The following is an 8419-nucleotide window of genomic DNA, read 5'->3' on the forward strand; positions in this document are numbered from 1 at the left end:
TTTGATTATGGAATTATTATCAAGCCGACCTACAACTCATGTAGGCTCAGAAGCCCAACAGTCGCATCTATTCACCCACCAACGTTGTGTATAAATATAAGAGGACTTTTCCTCATTTGGACTCACTCATCTCTTCACATCTCTCTCTCTCTACTGCGCAGATATGAGTCTCTTCTCTACTGCGCTGAAATGGGTCTCTCTCTCTCACACATGTGAAGCTGGAAGCTGTTGAATTTGAAGCTGCAACTGCAGAAGTAAAGATTGACTTGCGTGGCCTAGAAGATCTCCTCTTTGGAACTGCGCTGTAGGTTCATCTGAACCTCCTTTGAAAGCCGCAACTTTTGGTGGTGGAATGAAGTCAATCCGACGAACGGTTTGCAAGATATCGACTGCCCTAGTTTGAAGCCGGAAACTGCTGAAACTGAAGCTGCAACTGCAGAAGTAAAGATTGAATTGCATGACCTAGAAGATCTCCTCATCTAAACTACGCTGTAGGTTCATCTGAACCTCCTCTGGAAGCCGAAACTTTTGGTGGTGGAATGAGGTCAATCCGACTGTCGGTTTGTGAGATATGGTCTGCCCTAGTTTTGATGCTACTGATCTAGGGTTTTCTACTGTTGATATGAATCAGATTTATTGTACTATTTCTCTCTACTGAATTATTGAAGATAAAAGAAGATTTGATCAAAGGGTTTCCCCACACATTGTGGGGTTTGTCCCTAGCTAGCCGCCACATCTTGTGTCTCTTGTCTTGGCTTGTTTTCTGTCGATCGTTTAATGTTCTACCTGCACTTTACTTTATGTACATGTGATTGCTAATCAGTGGAATATAATAAGAAAAAGAAGTAAACTGTTATAAGCATAGAACATACCATAACTTAACAACTGGGCATGGAGTCTTATCTTCACCCTCAAGAAAAAGCCCTTTGCCTTATATTTATGAAGTTTCTACACATTCCCTGGTGAATTCTTGGAAAACATCACTCTAGGAAGCCTGATTGTATAGAAATCAAAGAGAAGCTAGACTAGTATTAGATCTAGCGTAAGTAATGCAACTAAAAACAATTATAATTTCTAAGCTCAAATGTGAAGTAAAGAATTAAATTCTAAAAATAGTCAACCCAAATAATCAAAATTCAGCTTAAAGATTTTCATAATGAAACAACATAGGAACACTCCATATCTTACTTGCATTTGTTGATGTTGCACTAGCTCCTTCCTTCAATGTAATGTGCATGCCCAAAATCCTTTCTATTTATAACTTGGGACTAAATGCTTAAGAGACTGGAACAATTTCATACCAATGGTGAGAAAATGAGAGTTTTATTCCATTTCCAACCATGTACAAATGAGAGGAGTGCCATCCTATTATAGGAAGAGAGTCCTCCTAAGCCATCATTACAAAACCATGTGCCATCATGAAATGATGTGCTCAATACAAGCGGTAAATAACTTACTCACAAGTAACTTCCTCACATGTGTGGACCTCTCTTAGATGTTAGGTGGTGCACTCCCAACCCTTTCCCATGCTTGAGGGTCAAAATAGTTAAACACAAGAGTGTCTTACTCCTTTTGGCCAACATATGTTGTTTTTTTAAACGTTTAAAATTGAATTTGTTCTTACCTATTTGATGATAGAATTTAGTAAATATAATGATATTTGGGAAACCATAACCCAAATTTGAAAGCCCGTCTTACTTCAAATGACCCCAATTTATCATTTTTGGTGTAAACCTAAAACCATGAAACACAGAGGAAATGTTTCAACACCTTAATGTAATAAATGAGGGCTTGCTAAAGGCACCACAAACTACTGGCCAAGATCCTCTACCCATTCAAACACCTCAATGCACAAGAAGAGCCCAAACAAATTCTATGAGGGAAATTAAGGACTTTCATAGTCACTTCTTAGAAAAAAAGAGATCGCAAGCATGGAGAAAGCTATCCACAGAAGAAGGAAAATTTGTCCAAAGAATATTAGGAAGAAAAGTTCAAAGGTTACATTTATGACCCTAGGTACTTGATAACTCATGAAACAAATATATTTAACATGTATGAGTTGTATTGGATGGATAAAATATTCACTGCTGAGGTGGTGGTGGAGAAAGGTAGGCAATGTCAATTTGTTTTGCATAAATTGAGTGTGATTGAGAAAAAGTTTGACATTTTTTGAGAAGATTTCAACACCAAGATTACAATGAAAAATGATACAAAAAATAAAACAATACACTAGAGGAAAATGACCAAGTCCTAAATTCCAAAGGGTCTCCATTGAATCCCATTATCAAGGATGATCAAAGAAAAGTCTAAAGATCAACAACTATGACAAACATGGAGACTGTTGAAGTATATAACTTGTGTATAGTGTCACCATGCATGTAGGAGAGAAATTGACTATTGCATTAATCTAGAACCAAGGGTTTGAGGATTAGATTCAAGTTTTAGATTAGATAAGAAGGCATTTTGTTTGCATTCACAATCATTGGCTACAATTTGGACTTGTTGTAGTTCCAACTAGACACTATAAATTGTGCTATGCATAGAAAGAAGAGTTGTTTATCTAGTGAGAGAATTTACTAGACTACATATTTTCTCCAGTGGCCATGGGGATATTGAGTCAAGTAGAGATATTGACCATTGGTTCTCCTCCACCCATTACTATGCTATTGAAACATGAAGTGCCAAAATACTCTACTATTCATGGTTATACCCTCATAGAGATTGCAAGGATGAAGGACACAAGAATGTGGATTTTATATATAACTACTATCATATAAAAAAATCAAAGAAGGTTGCATCATAGTTCATAGGAGAGTTATCATTCTATTTGATAGGTTAAATTTTTGTGTTGATTGAAGAAGACCATTGACAGTTGCATTAGTTCAATACAATGTGCGTATCCGTTAAGATCCATGTGCAAGTTTATTTATCAAGAGAAAGAGTAGTGAAAAAAGAGGTTAGGTTGCTGGAGTATGTCATGGAGCACATGGATATATGCAATCTCCAAACCAAATTGTGAGTGTGTTGTGCAACATGGTGATTGTGTTGGATGTTTACATTGTGTGCCCATAGAAAATAATGCCCACAAATGTTCAAATTTGAAAGTAGAAGAAGTGCATCACCATTTTTTGCACCAAGGTGAGCATTATCATTGTGGAGGCTTTCAATGGAAAGTTCAAGAGGCTCAAGCGGGTTTTCAATTTCATAGATTGAAATTTGTTTCAAGTTTGAATTGTGTAAAGGTAGTGGAAAAATCTCATGGTAGTGACATGGATTTGAGAGGCCAAATGATGAGGAAAGGTAAAGAATGGTTGACATTTATGTGAATTAGAAGGGATGAATCAAAAGTGAAATTTATGAAGAATTCCATGTCAGATAATAAATGCACAACTTATAACAAAAGTGTAAATTTTAATCTCTTTCATGGCATATGATATCTTATGCTTGGTGATAGTTTTGATGACATGTTTTGGAAGTGCAAACAACATGAATACATGCTTAAGTGATAAAATCCCAAACCTTAATTTCATGTAATAAATTTTCTCAATGGTAAATCTTTTAATGGATTTGCCCTCATAATTTCATGAATGGTCCCATGGATTACATCAATATGTTTGGTGATATTTTGGAAGATGTGTTTTCGAACATTACATGCATATTTGATAAAATCCCAAATCACCTCCAACAAATTTCCTCGATGGTAACTTCTTTAATGGCTTTGGTCTCATAATTTCATTAGTGGTCCCATGGATTAAGTAAATAATATTTTTGGTATCTCATTTATATGGTATGGGAACATATTGTTCATAGGAAATTGATTACAATAGAGCTTGTGACATTTAATTATTAGAATAAATTAGATTTAAATGTTACCTTTAAGAGAGTTTATTTGAATGACTTGTGTCGATACCATATCTTTATAATTTTGAAGTTTTGAAACTAAGCACTCTTATTGAATTTTTCTACCTCAAAAGGATATAGAATTATTTTGTTAGAATTTTCCACTTTAACAATTGATGGGTGAAATAATAAATATTGAATAGAGATGTTGAAGAAGAAAAGGTCAAAGACATAGTTGAAGACACTAAGCATGAGGAGGAAGACAATATTACTATCATGTGTCTTACTTTTTTTTTATTGATGACATGTAGTCTTATGTAGCAATATTATGTGATGTAAAATAATTCCTAATCTTGCATGCTAGTTGAAAAAGAGTTCCCGGTGAACTCTTTGTTGAATGGTGCACCATAACTCCTCATTTCATTAATATGTATAAAAAATTGAATATTAAAATAAATATATTTGATAACCTATTATTCTAAATAACTCATAAAAACCATATTTAGTTCCCTAGATTTCTTATTAGACTACATCCACGAGGATTTTAAGACATTAATTTAAAAAGAAATACCATTTATTCTCAACGTAACCTTTTTTCTATTTCTTATTTATTTTAATTAATATTTATTATATCTCTACCAACATAGCATAAATCAATCGATGGTGGTATCGACCTGCATTCAAATCTTGATTTTGGTTTTGCTGGTATCGTTCAAATCTTGATTTTGGTTTGTCCTCGATCATAATTTGTCTGTTTGTAGGTGTTGGTAGGCAGTTAGTATTCCATCAAAATTTGTTTGTATGTGTTGGTAGGAAAATTCAAGTGCTTATTGGTAGGTTTTGTAGGTGTACCTGATCGGCCTATCATTCTAAAACTATCGACATGTCTGGGCTAGATCGGGACTGGGTGGATATGAGGTGAGATGTTTCGGCTATATCGGAACTGGGTCAATATGAGGTGATCATTGTTGCTTCAATGGATTTCGTGGAGGTGGCCAAGTGCACTCTGAACAAAGATTGTCATTGCACCTGCTAGTAAAATCTTTCTGGGCCACAATAGAAGAAAACCCCTATCAAACAAATCTTAGTACATTTCCCATGCGAGAAATGTCATGTCAATTCGGGTTGCTGCAACCCATCCAGTTTTGTTCATCCCATCTCTATGAATTTTATGCATTAACCCCTGGCCACTATTGAAATTCAGGACCCATCCAGTTTCGTTCATCCCGTCTCTCTGAATTTTATGCATTAACCCCCTGCCGCTATTGCACTTCTGAGCCTTGCCCTCCTATAAGAACCCACTCTCAGGCCCACTTTTTCATACCTCTTTTCATACAAAATCTCGAGGCACGATGACTTAGACAATTTCATGAAGGAAACGATGTTAGGTATTTTATCGCTATTGGAAACAGAGTATGAAGCTTGAGCATCTGAAGCCATTCTATCACTCATTCAAACTAGAAGAAGAACCTATTTCATGAGTCTAAGAATATTAATCTCGATCTGCTACATCAAGAGCTCCTGCTTCAATTGCTTCTGGTCCATCAGGGGACATTGCTGCTACTTCATTTTTATATGCTGATACTTCATTTTTATATGTTGCTACTGTATCTACTACTGGTGCTGCTCTTTGTTCAACCTTTTTATGCTTTGCCTTGGTCGTAGAGGAGGTATGCACTTAATTATTGGTATATTTATCGGTCCAACACGGATTGAAATAGGAGTCGAATTGACAGGAATATTTTGGGAATGTAATGCACTTGGGTAAATAAAGGTGCCCCACATAGGTTTCCCCCAATACCCTCAAGTTACTGAAGTGAACAATGTGGAGAAAGCACCTATTTCTCTACTGGTTTTGGGAGAGTAATTAAACGATTGATGTGAGTAATTAAATGATTGAAATATAGGTAGGAGATGCCATCACTGGCCTTTCCAAAGGAAACCATTTCCAATATCATCATCATCGGTGTCCATCATCCATAGGGCCGCAAGGGTTAGAGGTATGGTGGTAAGGGTTAGAGGTATGGCGGTAAGGGTTTAATTTTTGGGCATATTGTAGTTTGGAATCTGGATGATCACACACAGCAAATTTATACTCAGAGAATTAGACTGCAAAAGCAGAGAATAATTCACAGAGATAGACAAATGGAGAAACAACAAGATTACTCAGTCAGAAACAGTGGAATAGATAAAACAATCACTGGAGAATAGAAATCACTTTGCATTACATAACAGGCTTGGGCCTTGGCTTGCTTGCTTGCTTTGGCTAGAGAAATTAAAAATTTATAGAGGCAGAAGAAGGATCTAGAATCATGTATGTGATTCAGATAGAGATCTGGAATGATCTAGAAACTAATGGTGGTGTTAATATCTAGAAAGATCTAGAAACTAATGGCGGTGTGGAGATCTAGAAATATCTGATCTAGAAGGATTTAGAATCATGCGTGAATTTGGCTTCACACTTAACATTCTCGCATTGAATATGCAATGTCTGGTCGTGTGCATACCATGGCATACATCGAACTGCCAACTACTGAAGCATAATGAATCTTGCTCATCTCTTCTTTCTCCTTGTCATCACTATGACATAATTCAATACTCAGCTTGAAGTAGGCTGCAAGGAGTGTACCAATTGGCTTGGCATCCTTCATATTAAAACTGTAAAGCACCTTCTTGATATATTTTTCTTGTGACAGCCACAACCTTTTGTTTTTCCTGTCACGCATAATCCGCATGCCCAATATCTATTGTGTTGGTACCAAATCCTTCATTACAAATTTGCTACCCAAATCTTTCTTCAACCTACTGATATTATTCTTATCATGCCCAACAATCAACATGTCATCCACATATAACAATAATATGATATACTTTCCTTGATCATACCTCTTGATATAGACATAATGGTCAGCTTCCAACCTCTGAAAACCATGTTCCAACATGAATGAATCAAATTTCTTGTACCATTGTCGAGGTGCCTTTTTCAACCCATAGAGACTCTTCTTCAACCTACAAACAAGGCCTTCTTTGCCTTTTTCTATGAAGCATTCTGGCTGTTCCATATAAATTTCTTCCTCCAGTTCACCATGAAGGAATGCAGTTTTTACATCTAACTGTTCACATTCTAGGTCTGAAGCAGCAACTAGACCAAGAATGACTCTAATAGATGAAATTTTAACAACAGGTGAGAAAATTTCAGTGAAGTCAATACCTTCTTTTTGGGCAAAACCTTTCACCACCGGCCTTGCTTTATACCTCTCCTTCTTTTCGTCACCTTCATGCTTAATCCTGTACACCCATTTGTTTTGTAGAGCCTTTCTACCTTTTGGGAGGTTTACCAACTCCCAAGTTTTATTTTCCTACAAAGAGTTCATTTCTTCTTCCATTGCATTCTTCCATTCTTTACTGTGCTCGATTTTACAAGCTTCTTGAAAACAATTAGGTTCACCTTCATCAGTCGACAAAATATAGTTTGAAGGAGGATACCTTTGTGAAGGCTTATGAGGCCTAGAAGATCTGTGAACCAACTGTGGTAGTGCATTATCAGGTTGAATCTCCTGTAAAGGTTCCTGCAAGATTCCTTCTTGTTGTCCATCATTTTCCACTTGTTCTTCTTCATGCTCCTGAATTTGCTATTCATTTTCTTATATTGGTGGTATGTTTTCCTGCTGCTCTTAAAACCTATCAATAACCTTCTTGACCTCCAACTCACCTACAGTCCTATTGAACATTTCTGACTCATTAAATATAACATCCATGCTTCTAATAATTTTATGATTGACTGTATCCCATAGACGATAACCAAAATCTTCATTTGCATATCCCAAAAAAATGCATTTCATAGATTTATCATCTAGCTTAGTTCTATTTTCTTTGGGAATATGTACGAATGCTTCACATCCAAAGAGTTTCAAGTGACAATAATTCAAATTCTTACAAGTCCAAACTTCTTCAGGGATATCGCCATCCAAGGCTGTAGTTGGAGATCTATTTATGAGGTAGCAAGCGGTCCTGACTGCTTCAGCCCAAAAATTCTTCTCCAAACCGGAATTGGACAACATACTTTGCACCTTTTCCATAATGGTGTGATTCATCCTTTCTGTGACACCATTTTGTTGAGGAGTACCAGGCACAGTCTTCTCATGCTTTATGCCAAACCTGTTACAATATTCCTTAAATGCATTTGAGCAATATTCTCCACCATTATCTGTTCTTAAACACTTCAGCAATTTGTTAGTCTCTCTTTCAACAACAACATGGAATTTTTGAAATATTCCAAACACTTCACTTTTATTTTTCATAGGATATGCCCAAACCTTCCTAGATGCATCATCTATAAATGTTACAAAATATGATGCTCCTCCTAATGATTTGATGTTAACAAACCCAAACACATTTGTGTACCAATTCTAACACATTTTTCTTTCTATCATGGCCATATCTAACGAATGAAACCCTTCTTTGTCTACCATATATACAATACTCACAAAGATCAAGATTGTAGGATTTCAAACTTGGCAATAAATTTTTAACAACAAGGATTTTTAAGCCCTTCTCGCTCATGTGACCCAAACGCTTA

Source organism: Pinus tabuliformis, chromosome 6 (assembly GCF_031772625.1).
Source record: "Pinus tabuliformis cultivar Carrire ecotype Pingquan chromosome 6, CPIR1, whole genome shotgun sequence".
In the NCBI taxonomy this organism is placed as follows: domain Eukaryota; kingdom Viridiplantae; phylum Streptophyta; class Pinopsida; order Pinales; family Pinaceae; genus Pinus; species Pinus tabuliformis.